The sequence below is a fragment of the Pholcus phalangioides genome, unplaced genomic scaffold (assembly GCF_987345545.1).
Source record: "Pholcus phalangioides strain wild (caught in Gottingen) unplaced genomic scaffold, Ppha-v1.0 ptg000009l_1, whole genome shotgun sequence".
Lineage (NCBI taxonomy): Eukaryota > Metazoa > Arthropoda > Arachnida > Araneae > Pholcidae > Pholcus > Pholcus phalangioides.
Window position 1 is genome coordinate 12,006,906 of NW_028301602.1, and position 27,208 is coordinate 12,034,113.

Sequence of the window (27,208 nt, forward strand, 5' to 3'; positions counted from 1 at the left end):
GCATGAGACAAGTGCGTTCTATCGCAACACAAATTTTCAGGTGTCCGCATTCGATTACACCTTTCGTGGGGACCATTACCGTTACTCGTTTAATCGAAGGACCTATTTCCCACAGCCCCAAAAACTAAATATTTATTTAACCACTGAAAAGGTAATTGATGAATCATAATTACAATAATGCTAATAACCGGCACGAAAAGTCTCGAAGATATTACAGATATTTTTGTAATTTGAGGCGTGGTTGGCGAAAGTCCGCGCAATAGGGGTTCCGAAGGCGTTGTGTTTGAGAACGATGTTGGAATTGATGAAAAATAGCCCTTTGATACGGCTTTACCTCGTGCTGCGCATGGGTCGAGGAAAAAGAAAACATAAGTAACGGTATAACTTTTAGAAAATTTAGTGTTTCATTACATTCAAGTCATGATTTAGTCCCGATCCTTATTTATTTTTCCACGTGCTTTTATTTAATAACAAATCAACTCGAGACATGACTGACGTGTATTACGATTAGAGAGCGTTGAACTCGGAATTGTTTTAGTAACATATTTTGCGTATTACTATCAATCTTCGAAGGAAAGTAACGTATTGTGAATGAGTAAAATAAATACATTTGTATTTAAATATCAATTTTTTGTAATTGAAAGTGTATTTCTTGAGTCAACGGTTGCGAAGATAATTGCTTTGCAAGATCTGATCTATTATCAGAATATATTTAAATTCTATTAATACAGGAGGTCCCAAATTGCTTGCAAAGCAAATGTCTTTGAAACCGTTGACTCAAGAAATAAACTTTCAATTACACAAAGTTTTCGAATGAAAAGCAGTCAAAAAATCGTCAAAATTAGTTTGAGTGGGGCATATACACAAAAAATCGAGAAATTGATTTTTTATGCACTCCGTTTGCTAAAACTTTCAGTTATTGAAATATAAATTCTCCTCTAGAAAAATAATTAGCAAAAAATTTCATATTTTTAACTGCAATATTCATCGAGATGTTAAGTATATATAATCTCCATGTTTTTGCAAATTATCGTTATACAAAATACGATGAACCACTAAACCACTCATGCACCTCGTACACGTTCCTCCACGGAATTTGTAATGAAATATTACGTGTTGCGAAGCTAACGTGAAATCTGTTACTGTGTAATAATGCTTGTTATGTGTAGTGTTGCTATCTGCCATGAATTTTTCTAACTATGAGAGAACTGCAGTGATTGAATAATTGTACCGTTGTACGCCTGTTGCTCTCTGTGGCGAAATACGATGAACTAGATACCATCGGAGGTAATGAATCGAACCACCAACCTCTCGCAGAGCGAGTGAGCGAGCGAGTTCTCTATCCTAGTGCTACAGATTGATAGATCCACTACAGCTTCATCTCCGCTTGGTATCCAGTCCATCGTGTGTTGTATACAAAGTGAAGAGTGAGTGACATTGTTTCCCTGACTTATCACTCTGTGGGCAAGTTTTCATTGGCTCAAAAGTTGACATTTTCAGGGACAACACAAATACAATCAACTCGACCATTTTATATTTTTATTCATAATAAGTAAATAATTACGTTTTTTGACAATTACAAAATTTTAACAACTTTGAATGTAATTTACGTTTTGCAATCTGTGATCCACGCCCTCGATCATTGGGGATAAATGGTCAAAACTTCAAAGTCAAATATTTCCGTTAATATTGTATTTAAATATATGAAATTTTTTGTAAATCAAAACTTCTCAGAGCTGCCTTTACATTTTACTAATTGGAAGTTTTAGCATGCAGGGAGGGGGGCATACATAAAAAGTTAATTTTTCTATTCTTTTTTTCAAGACATTTTGAGTAGCCACGAGACATTTATAAATTTTTTTGTAAGTGAAAATAATGTTTCTAAAGTTAACGGTTGCATAGATATCCGCTGTGTAAACAATTTGGGACAGCTTGTAATAATACACGAGTTTGGTTGTGCGTAAAGTATCTCAATAGTTATGCAGTGAGCTTAGTACGCACGGATAAAAATCTTGAAGCCATTCCTTGTCGACGGTTGCAACACTTTCATAACCAAGCAAGTGTAGTTCTCTCAGTACAATCGAATGTCTTTATAACGAACTCCAAGAGACCGGGGAAATCACTTCGTATTAACGAAATTTGGTTATAAAGGAATTCCAGATTTATAAATTGTTCCTATGTGTAAATTTATTTGGGGAATAGAAAAGTTTCCATTAAAACGAGATTTTCGCTATAACGGCATTCGTTAAAACGGGTATCGACTGAGTCGATTAAACGAATAAAAGTCAGGTATTTTTAATCGCTTGCTCCCCGAGATTTCATACTCGGGAGCACTTGATCAACGTCCCGATTAAAACGACTCTGTACAAATTGCATTCAAGGATTATAATTATCTTGATTTCAGGCATACGTTTTTCAAACTTGCCAAAAAAGGTGCTTTTATTTTAATAAAGAATATAGGCAGTGCTCGCGTCTCGAAAAAGGTTGAAGACCCCTGATTTAAGCCACTATATTTTGATACCTTCATCTCGAACACCCTGCATGCAGTTGCGTGTTATCTGCAACGTTTTCCTCTAAGAGATTAAAATAGGAATAAGTATTTTTAAAAATTAATTTGTGTGTGGAAAGGTTTTTGAAATATTTTCAAAGATTTATACATGGGCGTACAGATGGCACAGATGGGACTAAAATAATATCAGCATTTATCTACTAAAACGTGGCCAAAAATCCCTTCCATTGCTTCAGATCTAATTACTAATGGATGAATTTTTCATAAGTGGCTTATATGATGGCTGGAGATATGTAAATTTCGCAATTAAAAAATTCCAAATCTCGCATTTTTTCGCCAAAACAGTTTCCGTGTTAAAAATTTTGCATTGATTCACAGAAACAATTTCTCGTAAAAAAATTTCGATCTCATCCACACAACTATTTTTTATATGAAAAAAATTTCACAAATCATCATAATTAACTTAACAAACGAAACAATTTTTTATAGTTTTATTATGAAGATAAGTATTAAAGAATATACTTATAGTTGAAAATTCTATAATATAAATTCAGGTGCTCAGTAAAAAAATTATCATATATTTTTGCTTCGGAAAGTGTAAATTATCAAATAAAAAGTTCTGCATTCATCCGCAAAAATATTTTATTTATTTATTAAGATTTCGTGGAAAAGTTCAAATAACCACATTTATTTCATCTAAAATGGCAAAAAGTTCCCATTTATCGCATCTATGAAAAAATTACGTATCCCTAATAGTGACATTTTCTTCTCGAAGTAGAGATACTCGCATCTATAAGAATTATACCCAGGAAAAAATACAGTTCCCATAAATCATTTCATCTTTATAATCAAATTTTACCCGAACAGTTAATGCACTAGATTACAACTACCTAAATTAAATCTAGGCCAGAGAATTAATATTGTCTGACACATTTCCAAGACTTCTATTCTTCGAGACATTGTTTTCCCACCTTTTTCGCTTACACACAGTATTTTTCTACAATGATATCGATTCAAATACGTACCGAATAAAGAACTGCGGTTAGGTTAGTGACACCAAAAAATAAAAATCATTAATTTTTCTTTACCAAGGAAAAAAACTTCATTTTATAACTATTCTTTCCTTTTACGTAGGAATCTTTTCAATCAATTACAGGTAATTTAAATTTTCATTGCCACCAGAAGAAATGAAAATGAGGATAATTCGTGGGTTTTATTCTTCTTTGAAGATGTTTCTTAGTTCGTTTCTTTTGTTCGATAGAATCACCTCCTGGGCGTGGTGGAAATATTTCAACAAAAGGACCATATATTCAATAATAATACGGATCTTGAAGGATCTAGTTTTGAAACCTCAATATCTATTAACATCATTTTTAAGATAACGGTAAATGCGCTCACTTTTTTTTTTCCTATTTAATTTCAGTTATAACTGATGATGATCCATAAAACTATTTCAGGGTTATGTTAATGAAATGTAAACTGATTGAATAGAATATAATCAATTATAATTATAATAGCTTCTGTTTGAGGATGGAAAATTGTAAACTTTGTTGAACTTCTATTCTTTCGAAGTAGTTCAAGCTTTTATTATTCGACGCGTGTTTTTTGCATAATTAATTACTATCCGTAAGTATATTTTCTGTTGAAAGGGGCATCAATGGAACTCGTTTACTCTTGATGTGTTTCAGCGAGTTAGTCAATGATATGATTATTATCATGTTATATTACTTTTTTTTTTTTGAGGGAATATGCAAAGTCACCGTGATACATATTATCATGTTGTACATAATTTCACTTTTTTGTTTTTGAGATAAGAGTTTGATTTATAAATATTAATTCAAACGAAAATTTATTCTTTAAAGATCCGTTTTACTTTGACTTAAGGGGGTGTACCGACCCCTGAAGTCGGAAAATGACTTCAAAAAAATGTTTCATTCAATTGCAAATAAAATGCAAGAAATTTCGTGTCAATCGGTCCAATTGGTCAATTGGTAATTTTTTCATAATAAAAGAAAGAAATAATGAATTTTAGTGTAAACGTGTACAAGAAAAAACGCTTTGAACGCGATTTTCTCAGATTGCAATTTTTGAGCTCATCCGTAAGATTAAAAAAAACTAATGCCCCAAAAATTCTGAAATTTTGCAGAAATGTTTGTTTGACATGTGATAGTAAAATGAACCTCGGATTTAGCAATTGACTAATGGGAAATATTTTTAAAGATGGGAAGATTTTTGAAATTTACATATTTTTTCAAACTTTAAAAATTCACAATATTCTAACAAATGATCAGATATCCAAATTCGAGGTTTATTTTACTAACACATATAGAATAAATACTTGTGTAAAATTTCAGAATTTTTCGGCAGTAGGTTTTTTTTAATCTTCAGGAGGAACTCAAAAACTGCAATCTGAGAAAATCGCGTTCAAAGCGTTTTTTCTTGTACACGTACACACTATAATTCATTATTTCTTTCTTTCATTATGAAAATACAAATTGACCGATTCAGACGAAATTTTTGGCATTTTATTTGCTATTGAATGAACCGTTTTTTGAAGTCATTTTTAAAAATTCGTCTTCAGGGGTCGCGACACCCCTTAAGAATATGTGCACATATTGTGTCATGTTGAAAGTCATAAAACTCACATACAAATTTTAAAAGCTTCGAACCCCCTATAAAATTTACAATTAAAAGGCGTTCATAACTTTCAATAGTTATGAAGCTAGTTCACCAAACACCAACTCTGGCCATATCGCTGCTTTGCAATTTACTGCCATTAATGAGTTGGGTTGGAAATGAAGGCGCCATCTATCAGTAGTCACACCTCAAGCTGATTAGGAAAATACCTTACCTATATTCTCCCTTGGGTTTGAATCTAAGACCGTGACGGCAACCTCCGCGGTGGTAGACGAACATTTTATCCCCACGCCTCTAGGGTGCCTAAATAGTTATGGAGCTGCAATATAGTGATGAAAGTTATTCAGCTCTCATAAATTTTTAATAGTATTAAAGTGCTTACACTAGTGGTTCCCAAACTTTTGTCACCCGCGGCTCCCTTACCCTATTCATGGTTCATCTGCGGCTCCTCAGAAGAGTTTAGTAGATATCTCCCCTTACAAAAGAACCACTTCAAAGCATAAATAGGCACATAAAATCAATATCTCCGATTCGCCTTGACGCCCCTGGCGAAGGTTGACAACGCCTTCGTGAGGGGCGACGCACGCTTTGACAACCACTGCTCTATTCATTTCAAAATTTCAAAGTCCCGAAGTATTTTAAAACGTCTCTTCAAGCTTTCATAAATTTTTCAAGTTTGAAGCTTTTTTTAAATTTTATGAGGCATGGAGCTTTCATATAAATTTTCATAGATTCACACAAAACAAAAATAAAGTTTCAAAATAAATTTTGAAATATGTGTATAAGAGCTCTCAAATAAAACATACAGCATTATAAAGTTTCAAAAATTCCTTTTATTATTTACAAATCTATATACATATATGAAGCATTCATAGAGTTTAAATTTCGTAAAAAGCCCTCACATATTTTACAAATACAACGCCACAACAGGCAAATTGCCCAACGAGGTGGCTGACTTAAGAACATCATGGATCCCCGAGCTTTTTTTTTTTTGGCTCGCCAGTAGACGTTTAAATCGACAGTAGACGGCAGCACTACACATAACAAGCATTATACAGTAGCAAACTTCACATTAGGTTCACAACACGTACACGCACATTCCAACACGTACCAATTCATTAGAAACTCCGCAGAGGAATGTGGACGAGGCTCATGTATGGTTTAGTAGTTCAGTAGTATATCTTAATGTACGTATGTAATTAAATTTTCCAATTTTGAGATAATCATTTTAGCTATAAATATTAATTCAACTGAGAACATTTTTTTTTCATAATAGAACGAAAATAAATTCTTTAACCCTTCAAGCTGCAATGACGCGATATCTCCTCGCCATAAACGCCTCTTATTTTAGTAATGACAAGACCAGATATTTTGTAAAATTGATTTCTCAATGAAAAACTTTTCCCTATACCGCTTACTTTGCATTTGTTGAAAGCTTACTTCCTTAAAAAAGCTGTGGCATTTCAAAGGAAGGTTTAGTAATATCTAATTATCGGCTGGAGGGATTAATAGCATGGGAATAAATTCTTTGACAAATAAAGAGTGAATTCTTCAATAAAACGAGAATTTACATTATTTTACGATAATTAGTAGCCTTAAAGTTCTAGATTATTCCTATATCTTCACACGCATTCAGAATATATTATTCAATTTTCTGAATAAAAATACATTCAAGAAGAAAACCATTTTCATTAAAAAAATTTTTTTAGGAGAAATATTTATAATTCAGCTTCGGGGTGAATGATGGAATACAAAGATCAACGTGAATAACATTTCCTTTCCGGACATGGAATAATCACTTTTAATCGAACCGGTCCATCAGAATGGAAATAAAAAGGCGAAACATTTCTTCGCAGAAATCCATCTACTTCATTCGAAACCATTACGTTAAGATGCGATAATAATAACATGTTTTCTTTTTCATCCCAGAAAATGAATGATTATCCTTGTGCGAGCGCATTAACGATTGTCTGGTCTACTCGTCTAATACTGATCTAACACCAAAGAAAGAAATCGGTAGAAACGAAATCGTGATTTTAGGAGAGATTATTATTTCTTTCTCACTTTGAATAAAGAGAATTAAAAAGCCCTTTTTTTTAGTGAATACGATCACGAAATATTTAAATTAAAGTTTTTGTAGGACTTTTGTAAAATATATAGACGTTGTGTAGAGATCCCAATTGATAAGTAAACGGATACTTATACGATGTAATCGTTGTCTATTGAAGACATCGGTCAAGATTTCATGAAAGACATTTAATGAGCTTTCGACATTAATTTCGGATCTTGGATTTACATTCGTATTGATGTATCACAGCAGTTATGCTTTTCTTATTGTCTGTTCATCTTTGATGTCGGTTCTTTAATTTCATGTTTTCATCTTTTTCCCGAGGGGGCATCCGTTATCTTTTCATGCTTGTTTTTTTCAGGGAAAACAAATTGGAGCCCTCATAAATTTGATAAATACTAAAACCCTCGTTAATTTCAAATGAAGCTCTCATAGAACATATAAATTAAACTTCCATGCATTTTAGAAGTTATAAACAAAGTATTATACAAAGTAATTAGTAAGTTATAAAGCTCAAATGAATTTATTAGTATTCAAGCCATTATATAATTAAAAAATTTTGAATCCTAAAATTGTTGAATTGTTGGATGTATTGAAGTCCTCATAAACGTTATGCGTCTTCCGTAAAAATTGAAACATTGTGAAGCTTTCACAAATTGTTAAAGTTGAAAAACTCTCATAAATTTAGAAAATTATATAGATCTAAAAATAACAAATTTAGAATGTTACGAAGCCCTCATAAATTAGATTAGCCTAGAATCATGAATGTAAATTAACAAAAATGGCTATTATGAGGCTCTCATGAATTTCCCTGTTATGAATCTCTCATGAATTTCCCTATTATGAAGCTCTCATAAAAGTTTCAAGTTGTGAAGCTCTTATTTTTGTTTCTATTTCTCCTTTTACTTTTTTTTCCAGCCACCTTGTTGGGCAATTTACCTGTTGTGGCTTGGAATTAAGTATTAAAAAAAATTAAATGTATTTTTTACTAGAAAATTATAAATAGTAATATAAAATAGTAGTAATATAAAAATTCATTAATATAATCGAAGTATAATTGTTGTATGGCAATGTGCAATTGTGTGTTGTATAATGTTATGTTATCTTCTGTACTATTTTTGTCTTTGTGTTTGTGTATATATATATATATATATATGTAATATTTAAAGAAAAATTATAAAATCATATATTCAGTCCCAACCTTTACGGTAGATATCACTCTTCAGTGACACGTCGGGAATAGGTTAGGCATTCAAAGTCGAAGTAAAAAAATGCAAAGTTATATGTAGCTTTCTGCAATGCCTAAAAAATTTGAAGTCTTTATAAATCGAGAAAGGTATGAAACAAACACATGAATTTTAAAAGCTTTGAAGCTCTTATAAAATTTCTAAAGTTATGAAACCTTAACGAATTTCACTGTTATGAAGCACTACCATAATTCTCAAAGTTATCCTTATACGTTTTAAAATTTGGGGATCCCTCATAAATTACAAAATTTATGAAATATTTAAACATTTCAAACGTCCTCATCCCTCTCAAAAATTTGAAAAAAAAATTTCTTCAGTAAAAAAATCCAAAAAGTTAACTAAGGTCAAATAAAATTTGTAAAAAATAAAACACTCGATTTTTTATAAAGCTCTCATAAACTTAAAAAAAAAAAAATGGCCATGAAATCACATGAAATTGAATTTTTAATAGCTATCAAATTATTAAAAGAAAAATAAGACTATTCATTTGCCTTTAAAACAACAGAACATGAAAATTAAACATAATAATTTTCACAGATAATGGTGTTCAAGGTAATGCATTACCTCAAAGTTATTATTACGTGCAATAATAATAAGTGAACCTTACATCAATAGCCGACCTTAAAAGCTTAGCGTTACTGTACAGAGCTACAGGACTTTGTAAAAGTAACTTTCTATTTAAAAATTTGACGTCATATGAACACGCGTATTGAAAGGGATTTTATAACACGCGTGGAGCACGAAACATAAATTCCAAAGCCTTGAAAATATTTATAGAAAGTATACATGATGGCATAGACATAATGAAGGACATATTCCTTTAAAAGCTTAATAATCAATAGGAATTACACCCCCATGAAGAGCTTAAGCCTTTCATACGTCTATAATCGAATTTCGCACAGATTTTAAGGATATAATAAAAATGACTATCCATTCAACCATTTTTAGAAACGTGTGTCATTTAATGTGCTTAAAGCGCGACTAATAAACGGCTTTTAGGCATGGTAGAGTTCGAACTTCCCACGCAATTTGGCATTTAGTGGTTGTAAAATGCTCTCTTCTCTCTCTCCATCCAGTCAGTTGACCAATTTTCAACGGTTTTGGTAACCGAAAATGAGGTCGAAGTTCAAACCCCCGTCAATTTTAGTGCTTCCAACATCTTTCTAACAATTGGGAAATATCGATACATAAAAAGAACGCCTTTGCTCTGATTATAAACGGCGTTTCAGTTCTCCGCTGTTCGATATTTCAAATACTTAATGTGCATCATACGTGTGTATATTTTTATGCTCAAGATCTTTGACGTGATTTCGGCTCGAGGAAGGTTTTTTGAGCCTTTTTTAAGGCTTTATAAGCGGCCTTTTTGTTTAGAAAGAGGAAGAAGGATGTATGTATATAAGTACATATATTTTGTTCTTTTATTAAAATTTATGGCTGAAAGGGCGAGCCCTAGTTATATATGCTCACTCATTTGCCATATGAGAGAAAAACTGAAATCAAGTGTTGTCCGGGGTGTTATTACAAAATGGCTGAAGATAGAAATGCTATATCAGGTGTCTTTGTGCTTATTTTTTTTTATGAGTATGTAAGTGAATAAAGACATGCTTATTACATGTAATATTATCATACACGGAAAATATCTAAGAAGGTTTTTTTTTATGTATAGATAACATCAAATGTGGTTTGATTGGATGAGCGAATAACAAGTAAGAGATTTTTCCTATAATGAAAATACGTATTTTAGTAAAATCCGAATATATTGTAATCAGTTGAACAAAAAATTATGGTCTCTATATATTACCGTATTTTACCGTATTTTTACGTTTCAGTTCGTGTTTATGTGTGTTAATATGAAAAATTGGAGATATTTGGCTTGGCTCGATCTTGTTCTGATAGTGGTAATAACATGTATTTTAACTTATCGGTGATGATTGGCTACACATATTCTGCTATTTCCTGAGAGATATATAGTTAGGAATGAGTAATCTCCTTCTGTGAGTAGGAAATCCCTTTATCATAGTTAAGATAACCTTCAATTTTAATGTGCTTGTTTCATAAAAGCATCCCATTCATGTATAAAAATTTATATATTTTATAAAAACATTTTTACAGACTAGGAGTGCACTATAAAAGTTTGATAAAAAATATTTTGAAAAACTTGAAACAAAAAACACCAATAAGCCTGTTGCTTATTAGTTGAATTTGCTGCACCCCCTTTCAACCAAGTCTATGTCCCTTCGTGGGTATGGTCTCCAAAACCTTACAGCATACTCCAGTCCAGGACGAACTAAGCCTCGAAAAAGCGGAAGAATGATTTTAGGAGAACACGAAGAGACCTTTTTGAAAATGAGACCAAGCATTCTATTCGCTTTTTTGACCACCGCTGAACAATGTTTAGAAAACCTACGCCCCTCGTCAATGAGAATTCCCAAATCGGTGTCCCTAGTTGCATCCGGGATAGTGACACCATTCAACTCGTAAGAGAACCGTGGGTTGTTCGAACCAAAATGAGCGACCATGCACTTATCAACGCTAAACGGCATACTCCATTCATTTGCCCATGCTGCAATCCTGTTTAGACTGGTATGGAGCGACTCCCTATCGCTTTGATTCCCGATTACCCCCATTAGCTTCACATCATCTGCGAATTTGCTAACAATCCCATCTATACCCTAATCGAGTTTATCGATAAAAAGTGAACAAAGTATGGGGCCAAAGACTCTTCCTTGAGGAACTCCACTTGTGACGCCTGTCCAACCAGAGAATTCTCCGTTCACCATAACTCGTTGCGACCTATCTCTTAACCACGACTCCATCCAATTCAGCAAGTTGCCTCCAATCCCAATCTCTTATAAACGCTTCAAGAGTTTACCATGTTGGACCCGATCGAATGCCTTCTGGAAATCAAGGTAAACAACATCTACATTTTTGCCCTTACCCAAAGCCTTCGTCACGTGATCATAGAAGCAAAGGAGGTTAGTCACATATGACTTCTCCCCTTCCTGAACACCATGCTGATTATCCGAGAATAACATTATTCTTGTATATCCCTTCCCCAACTGCCTTTTGATAATCATTTACAAAATTTTCGACAGGGAGCTCGTCAAACTCACTAGACTGTAATTGGTCACAGCTTCTCTATTACCCCTTTTTAAATATCGGAACAACATTAGCAACCTTCCAATCCCTTGGGACGAAACCCTCAGCAACAAGTTTTATGAAAAACTTTTTAAAACTTTTATAGTGTAATACCGGTCTAATGTAAACTTCATGCACAGTCATGCAGTGGTATAGAGAGATTGGCGGCTTTTTTTTCAGCCCCAAGATATTTAGGAAACGGATATTTTCTGGATACAAAGGTGAACTCGGAAAGATAAGTTCCAAGTTCACCTCTGCGTAATATCCATAAAATATCTGTTTCCCGATGCAGTGGTATGTTTCCCTCTTCTATTCTCGAAGAAAAGTCCGCCTTAAAACCCCGGGTTACTGGACGGGACGGATTATCGAGAGTCTTCAATATATAAGCACAAGTATTCAGATATAAATAAGGGCGGATTTTTAAGGGCGAAATTTAATTTAAATTTAAGGGCGAAATGGTACGGAAAAAATTATTTCAAATCACTGTGATTTTAAATCATCTCAACCTAGATCCGATTTCATTTTTTTATATTACATTCCGCCTATATTATACCTACTATATACTTTTATATCTTCGAAAATACAGTACCACTTTATCTACTATGTATACTCTTATCCCCTCTTTCTACCGTCTTTTTTGAATAAAGGCTGCCAATTTCTCTCTTCCAGTCTTACTCTCTGAATACTCTTCTGTTATCAAGATAATTTCGCCGCACGTTATCCGTAAAACAGAAAGGACGCGGAAATTACCTTTTATTCCATCGTTTCTTTCGAATAAAAGGTATGAAGCCATGCAAAACTGAGTAAAGTTTCTTTCTAAACTCTTCCAGGAAGGTGAGATCGCACTGATCCGCAGAATATTGGGGGCTGTAAAATTGATTTTATTGCATTGACTGCGTATAATATTTTACGACATCAACTTAAAAAAAAAGTGAAGTTCTATCGATCTACTAATGAAAATTATATGTTGGTTTATTAACCAACGCACACATGGAAGTGAATCCATTTCCTTGAACTGAGCATTGATTTTTGATAAGATCCCAGACTAAGATTAGAGTTGGCTTCTTTTTCGTTTTTGATTTTCAAAAGAATAGTTTTAAATGTATTTAAGATCTTATTACAAATAAATAAGAATTTGTAACGAAATTTTGAAAGTTTAGCATTTCTTTATTATCATCAAATAGATTTTATGGAGGCATCTTCTCGGAGTTCAGCCATCATAGATCGTATTCTTTTATTTTATGATAATTTCTTACTGCTGTATAACTACTTCTTCAAAACAAGCGGGGTGTCGAAAGTGCTTCAAACCTGTGGGTGAATGCATGGCTTCATCTTTACCACGAGGATTTAATTTCTGTATTTATTCTGGGGTTGCTCAGCCCCATGCTACAAAATAATGTGGGTGCGCGTGCATCCATGTACGCCCGGCTCCGACGTCATTGCATTCGCGCCCAGATTTCCGAACAGATGTTTTCTTAGTCTTCGTCTTTGCAGTAAATCTTCAAGTTCAGGCATTTGCCATTTTCACTTCCAAGTATGTGTGATATGGCTGGCTTAATTACAAGTTCAACTATATCCATATTCGACATACCAAAAATAACTGTAACTCTTGAAAATATGCGGCAGACATAAGAGACGGGTATTATGGCGCATAAAATTTCCCCTGTATGCAGTATGAAAATGAACAACGTATGGTATCATACCATGCATCCACTTTGACGCTGAACACCGGTTAAAACCCAACACTCAATTTTAATTCAAGAATTATAACAATTGTTTTTTTTTCATTTGATAGGTGGCAGCAGTGGTCCTGTTTTTCCTCATGTATTCAAAATACATTATGGCACTGCTCAGTCATAACTAATTTTTTTTTCTGTGAATTTTCATAACATAAACATATAGATGTTCTTATTCTTTTTATTGTAAATATATTATAGATTATAAGGGGACGTCGTGTAGGAGGTGCGTCTCTTTTCCGTGAGGTGGCGGAATATCCCCAAGCTCTTGATATTGAAGGGGTGTCCAATTTATACACGAAACTACTACGGAAAGTACTACGGAAATACTACGGAAAACTACTAACTACTAACTAAATACTACTAAAAAATACTACGGAACTTAACGAAGAAGCCTTTATTTTGAAGCACACTCAAAACAGACAACCTTACAGAACGGAAGCCACATTCCAACTCACGTTCTCTTCTCTTGGAAGATAGATTTTCTCTTCTCAACTTCTTTTAACAACGTATAAACAAACAAAACGCATTGGGTGCTGTAAGGCCACAGAGAGTTAGTAAAAATATCCATACTGGGAAAATAGATTCGTTACAAGATTATTTTATTTATATTTATTATTAGATTATTTTATTTATATTTATTATTAGATTATTTTATTTATATTTATTATTAGATTATTTTATTTATATTTATTATTAGATTATTTTATTTATATTTATTATTAGATTATTCTTTTTCATTATAAATATATTATAGATTATTCTTTTTCATTATAAATATATTATAGATTATTAATTAGATTAGATTATTTGATTATTTATTTATATTTATTTATATATTATTTATTATTATTAGATTGTTTTATTTATATTTATAATTAGATTATTCTTTTTCATTATAAATATGTTATAGATTATTAATTAGATTAGATTATTAGATTATTTATTTATATTTATTTATATATTATTTATTATTATTAGAGATTATTTTATTTATATTTATTATTAGATTATTCTTTTTCATTATAAATATATTAGAGATTATTTTATTTATATTTATTATTAGATTATTCTTTTTCATTATAAATATATTATAGATTATTATTTTTTCATTATAATTATATATTATAATACATAAAACACACTCATTATGAAAAATCGATTTCCCCTCCCAATCTAAACTCTATTTATTCAATTTATTTAAGAGAAATTACACAATATCTACTTTAACATAAAAAGTTGCCGTTTTGTTACCGAGACCGGAATCGCCTTAAACTCAAGCCTCCCTAGATGGTCTATATAGTCTACGTCTGGACTAGGGTCTATATAGCCTGGGGGAGCTTTCGCTAAAACCCAAAACCACACCCTCAAACTCCTGCCGCATGCACCCACGAACAACTTGAGATCAGAAGTTGAGAGAAAGCCTTCCCACACCTCTCCTCTTTTTCCTGCATCAAATCTGTCCAAGTCACTTTTCATGTTAAAGCACGATTTTTAAATGCAACTTCATTAAATACAACTAACCCTGCATAACCAGCTTTCCACTCGAGGCTCTCGCCGGTTCGGTTCCGATATAGCTTTGATGCTATCCCACGCCGCCGTCCACTCCGGACCAGTCTAGACCAGACCAGAATGCGACCGTTTGCCGGCTCGTGGACAAGCGAATACTTTCCGTCCACTTTCAACACCGTCCACTTTCCTAGTTAACAGAATATCACAAGAACCAGCCAACTTGAGTCATTCCAAGAGACCACCCTCGCCGCAACCTCTCATTTTTCCCACTTTAGAATTGGCCAAGATATCCTCAACTGAAAAAGTTGGCTGTACATAAAGTTAGCCGTTAAAAGCGTTAGCAATTAGTTTTTAATTTAACGTGCCCGCCCACTTTGAATTTAATCAGTGAAAATGAAATTTTAAATTGAATTCGGTAATTTTTTTTCCTCTTTATATACACTCAGGTATTATTTGTTGTTTTGTTCCATTCTGTTGTCCAGAATTTTAAAACGGATTGTTGAGACAACAATGGAAAACCGGAGAATGATTCAACAATGGAATGAAATCGCCACGGTGTGACAAACACAGTTTAAATTCTATTTAGCCACTCACAATCCAAGAAATTATAATTTTTGAATTTTCATCCTTTTCTTATACAAATACAAATACAACGCCACAACAGGCAAATTGCCCATCGAGGTGGCTGAGAAAAAGATGCCCATAAAAATATGGATGTCATATATTTCAAAACAGCATCCCAATTAAAAATGCAATTAATAAAAATTATATACAATATATACACGTCATAAAATAATATAAAATGCCCATAAAGAATACTTATGGTTGTCTTATTCTAAGTATGGATAGTTTCTCGATTTACCCCAACATGTTTATCGTATTTCTTTTTAAACGTGTCAATTGTGTTACAATTTACTACCTCCGGGGGTAAGCTATTCCATTTATTAACAACCCTATTAGAGAAAAATTCCCTGTGATACCATAACCTTGCGTTGTCCCTCACCAATCGATACTGGTTGTCCCCTTGCAAAAGCAGTCGATTGACGGTGTACTAAAAGTTCATGGTCCATCATATCCATCCCATTGAAAATTTTGAACGCTTCGATCATATCTCCTCGACACCTGCGTTCATCCAATGTAAACATATTCAAAAAATAAAGTCTCTCTTCATAACTCAACCCCCATGTGCCAATAAGGACACGCGTAGCTCTTCTCTGCACCCCTTCAACCAAGTCTATGTCCCTCTGTAGGTATGGTCTCCAAAATCTTACAGCATACTCCAGTCCAGGACGAACTAAGCCTCGAAAAAGCGGAAGAATGACTTTAGGAGAACGCGAAGAGACCTTTTGGAAAATGAGACCAAGCATTCTATTCGATTTTTTGACCACCGCTGAACAATCCTGAACATAGTTATCAGGAAAACCTAAGCCACTCGTCAATGAGAATTCCCAAATCGGTGACCCTGGTTGCATCCGGGATAGTGACACCATTCAACTCGTAAGAAAACCGTGTGTTGTTCGAACCAAAATGAGCGACCATGCACTTATCAACGCTAAACGTCATCCTCCATTCATTTGCCCATGCTGCAATCCTGTTTAAGTTGGTCTGGAGCAACTCCCTATCGCTTTCATTTCCGATTACCCCCATTAGCTTCACATCATCTGCGAATTTGCTAGTAATCCCATCGATACCCTGATCGAGTTTATCGATAAAAAGTGAAAAAAGTATGGGGCCAAAGACACTTCCTGAGGAACTTCACTTGTGACGCCTGTCCAACCAGAGAATTCCTTGTTGTGACCTATCTCTTAACCACGACTCCATCTAATTCAGCAAGTTCCCCCCAATCCGAATCTAGTGTAAACGCTTCAAGACTTTACCATGTTGAACCCGAGTGAATGCCTTCCAGAAATCAAGGTAAACGATATCTACATTTTTGCCCTTACCCAAAGCCTTCGCCATGTGATCATAGAAGCAAAGGAGGTTAGTCACACATGACTTCCCCTTCCTAAACCCATGCTGATATTATCTGATAATACATTATTCTCGTGTATCCACTTTCCCAAATGCCTTTTGGTAAGAATTTCCAAAATTTTCGAGAGGGAGCTCGTCAAACTCATTGGACGATAATTAGACACCGCTTCTCTATTACCCTTTTTAAACATCGGAACAGCATTAGCAACCTTCCAATCTCTTGGGATGATACCCTCAGCAACAAGTTCTATAAAAAACTTTTTTAAACTCTTATAGTGTATAATACCGGCCTAATATAAACTTCACGCACAGGCATGCAGTGATATAGAGAGATTGGCGGCTTTTTTCAGAACCAAGATATTGAGGAAACAGATTTTTTCTGGATGTTATGCCAAGGGGAACTCGGAAATGTCCAGAAAATATCTGTTTCTCGATGGAGTGGTACGTTTCCCTCTTCTATGCTCGAAGAAAAATCCGCCTTAAAACCGCGGGTTACTGGAAAGGACGGATTATCGTGAGTCTTCAATATATAAAAACAAGTATTCAGATACGAATAAAAATTTAAGAGTGAAATGATACCTTAGAAATGAAGAATTTCATTTTTATTTACACACACATTCCGCCTATATACTATACTTATACTACTGTGTATACCTCTATCTTCCAAAATACAGTACCACTTACCTACTATGTATACTCCTACCTTGTTATCAAGATAATTTCTCCGCACGTTATCCGTGAAACAGAAAGGACACGAAAATTACCTTTTATTCCATCGTTTCTTTCGAATAAAAGGTATAACGTAATAAACTTTCTTCATGTAAAAAACAGAGGAAAGTTTCTTTCCAAATTCTTCCCTACTGTCCACCAGGGCCGGACTTACGCAGGTGCGAAAGGTGAGATCGCACCGGGCCGCACAATATTATGGAATGTAAAACTGGATTTTATTGCATTGACTACGTATAATATTTTGCATCTACTTTTAAGAAGAATTGAGGTTCTATCGATCTACTAATGAAAAGTATGTCGATTTATTAACAGACGCACACATAGCAGTGAATCCATAGCCCCCATTTCCTTGAACTGAGCATTGATTTTTGATAACATCTCAGACTAAGATTAGAGTTGGCTTCTTCTTCGTTTTTGATTTTCAAAAGAAATGTAGTTTTAAATGTTTTAAAGATTTTATTATAAATAAATAAGAATTTGTAACGAAATTTTGAAAGTTTACCATTTATTTATTATCATCAAATAGATTTTATGGAGGTATCTTCTCGGAGTTCAGCCATCATAGATCGTATTCTTTTATTCTATGATAATTTCTTACTGCTGTATAACTACTTCTTCGAAACAAGCTTGGTGTCGAAAGTGTTTCAAACCTGCGGGTGAATGCATGGCTTCATCTTTACCACGAGGATTTAATTTCTGAATTTATTCTGTGGTTGCTCAGCCCCATGCTACAAAATGATGTGCGCGCGCGTGCATCCATGTACGCCCGGCTCCGACGTCATTGCATTCGCGCCGAGATTTCCGAACAGATGTTTTCTTAGTCTTCGTCTTTGCAGTAAATCTTCAAGTTCAGGCATTTGCCATTTTCACTTCCAAGTATGTGTGATATGGCTGGCTTAATTACAAGTTCAACTATATTCATATTCGACACACCAAAAATAACTGTAACCGTTGAAAATCTGCGGCAGACATAAGAAACGGGTATTATATCGCATAAAATTTCCCCTGTATGAAAATGTACAACGTATGGTATCATACCATACATCCACTTTGACGCTGAACACCGGTTATAACCAAACACTCAATTTTAATTCAAGAATTATAACAATTGTTTTTTTTTTCATTTGATAGGTGGCAGCAGTGGTCCTGTTTTTCCTCCTGTATTCAAAATACATTATGGCACTGCTCAGTCATAACTAATTTTTTTTTCTGTGAATTTTCATAACATACCCATATAGATGTTCTTATTCTTTTTATTATAAATATATTATGGATTATTAATTACATTATTTATATATTATTTATTATTATTAGATTATTTTATTAATATTTATTATTATATTATTTTATTAATATTTATTATTAGATTATTTTATTTATATTTATTATTAGATTATTTTATTTATATTTATTATTAGATTATTCTTTTTCATTATAAATATGTTATAGATTATTAATTAGATTAGATTATTAGATTATTTATTTATATTTATTTACATATCATTTATTATTATTCGAGATTATTTTATTTATATTGATTATTATTAGCGATTATTTTATTTATATTTATTATTATTAGCGATTATTTTATTTATATTTATTATTAGATTATTCTTTTTCATTTTAAATATATTATAGATTATTAATTAGATTAGATTATTAGATTATTTTATTTATATTTATAATTAGATTATTCTTTTTCATTATAAATATATTATAGATTATTAATTAGATTAGATTATTAGATTATTTATTTATATTTATTTATATATTATTTATTATTATTAGAGATTATTTTATTTATATTTATTATTAGATTATTCTTTTTCATTATAAATATATTATAGATTATTATTTTTTCATTATAAATATATATTATAATACATAAGACACACTCATTATGAAAAATCGATTTCCCCTCCCAATCTAAACTCTATTTATTCAATTTATTTAAGAGAAATTACACAATATCTACTTTAACATAAAAAGTTGCCGTTTTGTTACCGAGACCGGAATCGCCTTAAACTCAAGCCTCCCTAGATGGTCTATATAGTCTAGGTCTGGACTAGGGTCTATATAGCCTGGGGGAGCTTTCGCTAAAACCCAAAACCACACCCTCAAACTCCTGCCGCATGCACCCACGAACAACTTGAGATCAGAAGTTGAGAGAAAGCCTTCCCACACCTCTCCTCTTTTTCCTGCATCAAATCTGTCCAAGTCACTTTTCATGTTAAAGCACGATTTTTAAATGCAACTTCATTAAATACAACTAACCCTGCATAACCAGCTTTCCACTCGAGGGTCTCGCCGGTTCGGTTCCGATATAGCTTTGATGCTATCCCACGCCGCCGTCCACTCCGGACCAGTCTAGACCAGACCAGAATGCGACCGTTTGCCGGCTCGTGGACAAGCGAATGCTTTCCGTCCACTTTCAACACCGTCCACTTTCCTAGTTAACAGAATATCACAAGAACCAGCCAACTTGAGTCATTCCAAGAGACCACCCTCGCCGCAACCTCTCATTTTTCCCACCTTAGAATTGGCCAAGATATCCTCAACTGAAAAAGTTGGCTGTACATAAAGTTAGCTGTGTATTAAAAGCGTTAGCAATTAGTTTTTAATTTACTTTTAATTTCACGTGCCCGCCCACTTTGAATTTAATCAGTGAAAATGAAATTTTAAATTGAATTCGGTAATTTTTTTTCCTCTTTATATACACTCAGGTATTACTTGTTGTTTTGTTCCATTCTGTTGTCCAGAATTTTGAAACAGATTGTTGAGACAACAATGGAAAACCGGAGAATGATTCAACAATGGAATGAAATCGCCACGGTGTGACAAACACAGTTTAAATTCTATTTAGCCACTCACAATCCAAGAAATTATAATTTTTGAATTTTCATCCTTTTCTTATGAATAGGTCTGGCATGCTACCAAACCTATATTCGGTATTGCAGGCCTTAATAATAATTGTAAGATAACTTCCATCGAATGTTAATTGAATAAATATCGACCATAAATATTGATATTTTGGACTCCCCATCTAGCTCGAAATACATGATTACCTACCAATTACAGTCAAACTCGGTAATAACGACATCGAAGATTACGCGAATTTCATTAATAAATACGGGACATCGCCAATTCTCGCTAAAAAACCACCAAAAAAATCGCCAATTATTCTTTATCAATGAAATATTTCTTGGCAGGAGAAATATGCGGTGCTACAGGAAAAGTCTGCAGGGATTTAAAAATTGATAATTTATTTCACGGGAGGAGAAAAAAACCCCATCTTTACTTTAATTGATGCTTAACAGCATCACAGCACCCCCCCCCCCCCTCCGCCGGAAAAGTGATTTTTCGGCCTCCCTCCCTCCCACCTGGCCACAAATACTTGCAAAACCAAGTTACATACTCACCGTCGAAAATCTGACCAGATCTTATTTTCATAAACCTTTTTCCCGATTGAAGCCACCGTCCATGCCAGAGTTTGTCCATACGTTAAGACGACTGTGGAAAACCTAAAAAAAACGTCAAGATCATGAAATATTCCGTTTGCATTATGATAAATAATTCGGAATAATCAAAAAAATACGTCGTATATACGAGGTCATTGTATTTTCTTTGACGTTATAGTCAAGGTTCATTAACTTTGTTCTCTCTACGGAACTTAGTCACAACCGCGAATAACTGACGTTATGACCGAGGTGTCGTTGCAACTGACGTCGTTATAGTTGAGTTCAACTGTACTATACTTACTCTCGAAAATCATGGTACCGAATCTCATTATCAAGAGCTCCCCCATACAATTTGAGCATTATGAGTGTGAAAAACCAATGAATGCTGCAACAGAAAATTTCCCGGATAAATAAAGATTTGTAATTTGTTACTGTATTTAAATAATTGTAAATACCGGTATTCATAATTGCAATAAAAATATATAATATTGTACGGATATTTAAAAAAAAGTTATATAGTCAACAAGAAACAATTTTTATTATAAACCTCTAATTAAATTTCAAGTAATTATTTGGAAAACAACAAACAGTCTACTCACGACGAAAACATAAAAATTCGAGGAAACAGATAATTTCCGTATTTTATATCGAGGTGAACTCAGAAAGGGAAGTCACCCGGTCTTCGCGGGGTCTCGAACCAGCACCTCCTAGAGATAGAAGGCCCCCGCACGCTGCTCGTGACGTCAGAAAGTAGTCCATTTTCCCTCAGAATATTCAGGGGATAAAAAATTCCCTGCCCGTGCCAGTATCATCGTTGTGAGGAAGAGACATGATCGGGCTCAGAATTGGTGATTTCTATGCCCCACTCTAATCCCCCATGTTTTATTTGTGAGCCGATCAGGAAGATTCTACGCCAAAATAAGAAACGAAATAGTATGATGTAGTTCAAAATGTAGCAAACTTGCTAGGTAGTATTAATGATGTTGCAGATGGACTTGACAAACCCGTGCAGAGGCCATCTAGGAGTTGCTGCTCGAACCCTCCTGCATTCCGGGATAACATGCTACCTTCTACACCACCTGAGACACGACCGTGACTTCTTTACTTCACGCAATGGGACGTCACAAAAACGATTTGATGCACACCGAAAAAATTATTTTCGAAAATAAAAAATATTTTATACATGTCGGGAAACCATTTTTAAAAGTAAAAATATTTTATGCATGCCGAAAAAAAACTATTCTTAAAAAATAAAAATTATTTGATACATGCTGAGAAAATCTTATTTAAAATATAAAAAAAATATTTAATAATAATAAATAAAAATATTTCATGCATGGTGGAAATATATTTAAAAACCGAAACATTTTATGCATACCAAAAAAAAAATATATATTAATGCATGCCGAAAAATTATTTTTTAAAATATTTTATGCATGTTGAAAAATTATTTTTTAAAATATTTTATGCATGTTGAAAAATTATTTTTTAAAATACTTTATGCATGTTGAAAAACTATTTTAGAAAATAAAACATTTAAAAGTATCGGTTTTTGATGCGTTAAAAATGAGCAAATATCGATTAGTAAACGTATAAGGAAGTTAAAATTTTGAGAAAACACCCACTCTTAAATCATACACTTTCCGTGGGAAAATAACCAGTAAAAGTTAATTTTCTCGTGTCCTTTAAAGAAAAATCAACAAGAATACGTTTATTTTAGATTGACCAAGACCAAAAAGAAGCTGGCCTACTGCACTTGACCAACAACACTAACCCCACAGGTAACAAACAGTAAAAGAGAAATATATCACGTTGGTTAATTTATGAGAGAAAAATTTATTTTTACCGCTGGTCAAGTAAAGTAGTAGTACATAATTATTTTTCGTGGCACTCTGTGGGAAGTCGCGAAAAAAAAAAAAAAAATGTTTTGATTTCCGCATTCGGAAAATAGCGGGCCAAAAAAATAATAATAATGGTAGTAGCGGTAAGAGATGTGTGTGGTAATAGTGGGAAGAAATAGCGTCCGCTAGATCAGAACAATACGCAAGTACGATACGTCTGTCAAACCGAGGCTATACCGTGCGTAATCTGTAATGACGTAGTGTCTATTTGATTTTTTTGCCCGAGAGACTGGTGACTATATGTTATGATACGCGAATGGATATGATCTAGTGTTTTTCATTCAAGGCTGTCTCTTAAATACAAATAAAATGGAGGTGAATACATTTTCTCGCGCGCGCGCGCCGTTCATCGGACAGTTGTAGAGATATATTACAGATTTTTAAATAATAATTTTCTTGATGGATGGACGTTGCTGTTTACTGAAAGTTCGCTCTAAGTAAATGTTTGATTATTCGTGGTTTATACAGGGTGTCCCGTAAGTGCTGATGCGGCCTTTATCTCATCAACTGTCGTAGAGGTATAGTTTCAATTTAAAATTGCTCAAAAGGAGTTCAAAAATTTACTCTGTATTAGTTTTGAGAGTCGAAAATACAGTGTGAAGGCAAGGCTGTCTTAAGAACATCATAGGACTCCGGGCCAAGTGGTTTTTCTGAGGCCCTACCCTGTAAATTCTAGAAATTTTCAACCGTATCTCATTTTTGTGAGGCCCCTGACCGATATGGGTGGGCCCATTGCGTTAAGACGGCACTGTGAGAAGGTTTTTAACAACTGGCTGTTGCAAAGATGAATTTTTGGAAAGAGAGAAAACTCAATTGATTGCTATATGATGATATTATCGGAGTTGGTGTGTGGTGAGAAAAAAGTGGTACAAAGGTGGTACGCGGACCTCCGGTAGTCAACAGGAGGTTGCTGAAGCGCCTGTGGAATGTGTTTCAGAACTGAGAAAGTTAGTGATTTATTCCGAAACGTCCGAAACTAAATAGAAAAAAATAACAACTAAATGTGTCATTTCAAACTTCTAAAGAATTGTTCAATTATACAATATGACGACTAAGCCTTAGCAGTTTTGTAACCGGCATCTTTTCAGAGCGCCCTTAGAAATGCGTGACAGGGCGTTCACACTGGACCCTGCGCTATGTGAGGCCCAGCCTGGGCCGTAACTAGGAATTTTGCCACACGGGGCAAACATTATTTTGCCGATCCCCCAACTTTAAAATTCGATAATTTTATAACTTTGTTCCCACCTAAAACTGCCGCCAACTAAATTTTGCCGCCCATAGCAGTTGTTCCCCTCAGTTCCGGGCCTGGGCCCTGCGCTCACGGTATATTATTGGAAGCTTTCGCCAGTTCTCTTAAACTATTTCTTGCATTAATTCTAAATTTTCATCAACAGCGGTGATGTTAATTTTCTGAATCTTCATTGATTCTGGAATTATTTCTTTCATTGGTTGTGAATTTCCATGATGGAGAAAATGAAATTACTTCATTCGTTATATATAATTCTGAGTTTTCGTCAATTGTGGAAATTTTTTTTTTCGTCAGTTTTAAATTTTCCTCAACATTGGAATTATTCCTGTCAATTATTTTTAATTCATCAATTCTAAAGTTTTACTTGGCTTCGGGAATAGTTTCTGTCATTAGTTTAAAATTACCTACGGCGCTGAATTTTCATCAAATTTTTGAGTTAATCTACATTTAAGTTAATAGCGTTTTTAAAATTTTTTGTATGGATGTTTTTCATCAGTCCTGTTTATGCTAGAATAATGGATGCAGTTTACCCTCCCCCATAAAATATATAAAATCGGGGCAAAGGGGGTTCCTAAACATTTTCGGTGCACAGAAATTCTTGAGATGCACCTGGTCCCACTTCTGGCAAGGGCGGCCCCGCAAATCTTTCACTACACCTTCATCGATATTTTCTACCAGGGGTATGTCAATTTTTTCTGATAGAGAGGGAGTGTTCAGATTGATACATGTAGAACCAGTATTTATCGTCGGGATTCTCCTTACCTTAGTAGAAGAGATGGATCAAACTTTATTTTGGGCTTCCAAACAAAACGGAGTAAGAAAAACAATAGCCTTGTTGCGGAGGTGGAGTTTTGTTGCATTCAAACCTGTGATATGAATGCGAAATGAAGGCGCATCCTTCTACTCTGCAGTTCATAATTGACAAGTAGGTCCTAAAAATCCCTTCAATGTAAAAGGATGTAACTTACAAGGAACTATTAAATGCTGGAAAGAATACTAACAGTGGAAAAAAGAATAATGTAGATACAATAGATTCTTTTATCTTATAAAAAGTACTATTTTGAGATGACATAAGGTGCGGTGCTCATAGGTTCATCGTTTCCCTCCCCCTAATTTTCAGAAACGGTTATTTTTGCATAGAAATTACGATAATTTCGGTAATATATATATATATATATATATATATGCACTGTTCTTAATCGAACATGGAGTAAAAACATATCTATACTTAGCTTTTACGAATTTATCTAATATTACGTGAGAAGATATCGATCAAGAACTTGGTCAACTCCATTGCAATTTAAGATTAACGCAGCACTGAACTAAAATTGGTTTGGTCTTCTTTAAAAACGGTGCAATTATTCTGAGCTCTTTTAGGTATAGGTGTGCTTCTAAGTTACAATGGAAAACCTGTTACCGATGCACAATGGATAGCCACCCATACCAATTACAGTTGAAAGTTGTTGACCTCCTAAGTATGCTCGATGATCTTTCTCTTATGCCTCTCTAAACTACATCCTTTCACTTCAGTCTTTTAAGAGTTAACTCATTAACATCACAGCTACAGTAGTTTAAATCCCATATGTGAATAATACAGGTCTAACAAAAAAAACTTTTTTTTGGAAGCCTTTTTTTGGTTTTGATATATAACTGATTTTTCTATTATTTTCAGTGCTGATTCGAAAATGCAATCCATTTTTTTTCTCTATAATGTAAGGTTTTTTTCATGAAACGATTTCGTATTTGGGGGGAAATAACTTGAATCCAAATATTTAGGAATTTTTATTTTTCTATTTTACCACCTCACAAATACATACTTCACATTTATATCCTAGCTATGTCATTATAATGATACGCTCTAAAATCACTGAATTATATTTGGCAATGATTTATTACATTTATTTATAACGCACAGTTTCAATGTGATTTGTACGCTGCTTATGATATTACTATTGAAATTTGATTTTCACCTTGTCTCAAAGAGTAGAGCCCACCTGACAAAACCAATGAGATTTGGATTCAGCGCTCCAAAATCACCCTAAAATCAGTGAATTATCTCTGACACTGACTTATTATATTTGCTTATAGCGCACGATTTCAATGTGATTTGTATGCTGCTGATGTATTACCATTGAAATTTGATTTTCCCTTTGTCCGGGAAATAGGGCCCGTCTGACAAAACTAATGCCAGATTTGGAATCAGCGTCCCAAAATCATCCAATCATTATTACTTCACCAAACACCAACTCTGGCCATATCGCTATATTGCAATTCCCAACCATTATTGGCAATGATTTCCTATATTGGTTTACAGCGCGTAATTTTTAGTGTGATTTGTATGCTGTTACCTATTATATTGAAATTTGATTTTTACTTCAACACAAAAACTAGTCATGATGGAATTTTTTAATTACTTGTCCAATAATTAGCATCCAGAAAGCTATAAAAAACACTAATTGGTTTTAAGGAAGCTTTTCCATCGCAGACCTGTATAATTTCCGTGATAATGAAGTAAGTGATTTACGAGAGTGACACATTCCGCGAATACCAAAAATACCCATCAAACTTTCTCCTCTTGTTCAAAATGCTGTTTTCGAGAAATTTTTTGGGAAATGTGCAACAGGTGTCTTGGTGCACAGAAGGGTGTTTTCATGTAAGGAATAAGTCATTTGCACGAGGTGTTATTGCAGGAAATTCAATGGGCGTGATCGGTTTTCGACTCTAAATGATTCTCAAAAATCTCTTACAATTTTTCTTTTCTTTGTTCGTTAAAGAAGATCTCTTTCGGAATAGTAATGAAATACAGGAGGATGTATTTTTCGTTCATGACTTTATAAGTACTGTGTGAAAAATCAACCTTCTTAAATGGGCTTGTGAATGTTTTGGAATTAATTAATGCGACCTTTTTCTGACCCTTATGGGATGGTTATGTAATTATTATATTGCTTAATACGGAAAAAGTAGTATATCAATGTAAAAAAAAAATGGAGAAAAACCACATTCAGAAAGTTTCCGGATGTTCTTTTACGTTATATTAGTTATATAAACAGGGT

The 27,208-nt window shown here is 33.7% G+C and overlaps 1 protein-coding gene across 1 annotated transcript in view; it reads left to right on the plus strand.

The window, feature by feature from the left end:
• The window catches only part of LOC149081769 (uncharacterized), a 380,853-nt gene that overhangs the window by 68,414 nt on the left and 285,231 nt on the right, over window positions 1-27,208 (plus strand). Inside the window, exon 2 of the mRNA XM_089237205.1 lies at window positions 10,128-10,167. The gene's annotated coding sequence lies outside the window, so the exon portion shown is untranslated. The remainder of the gene's footprint in view (window positions 1-10,127; window positions 10,168-27,208) is intronic.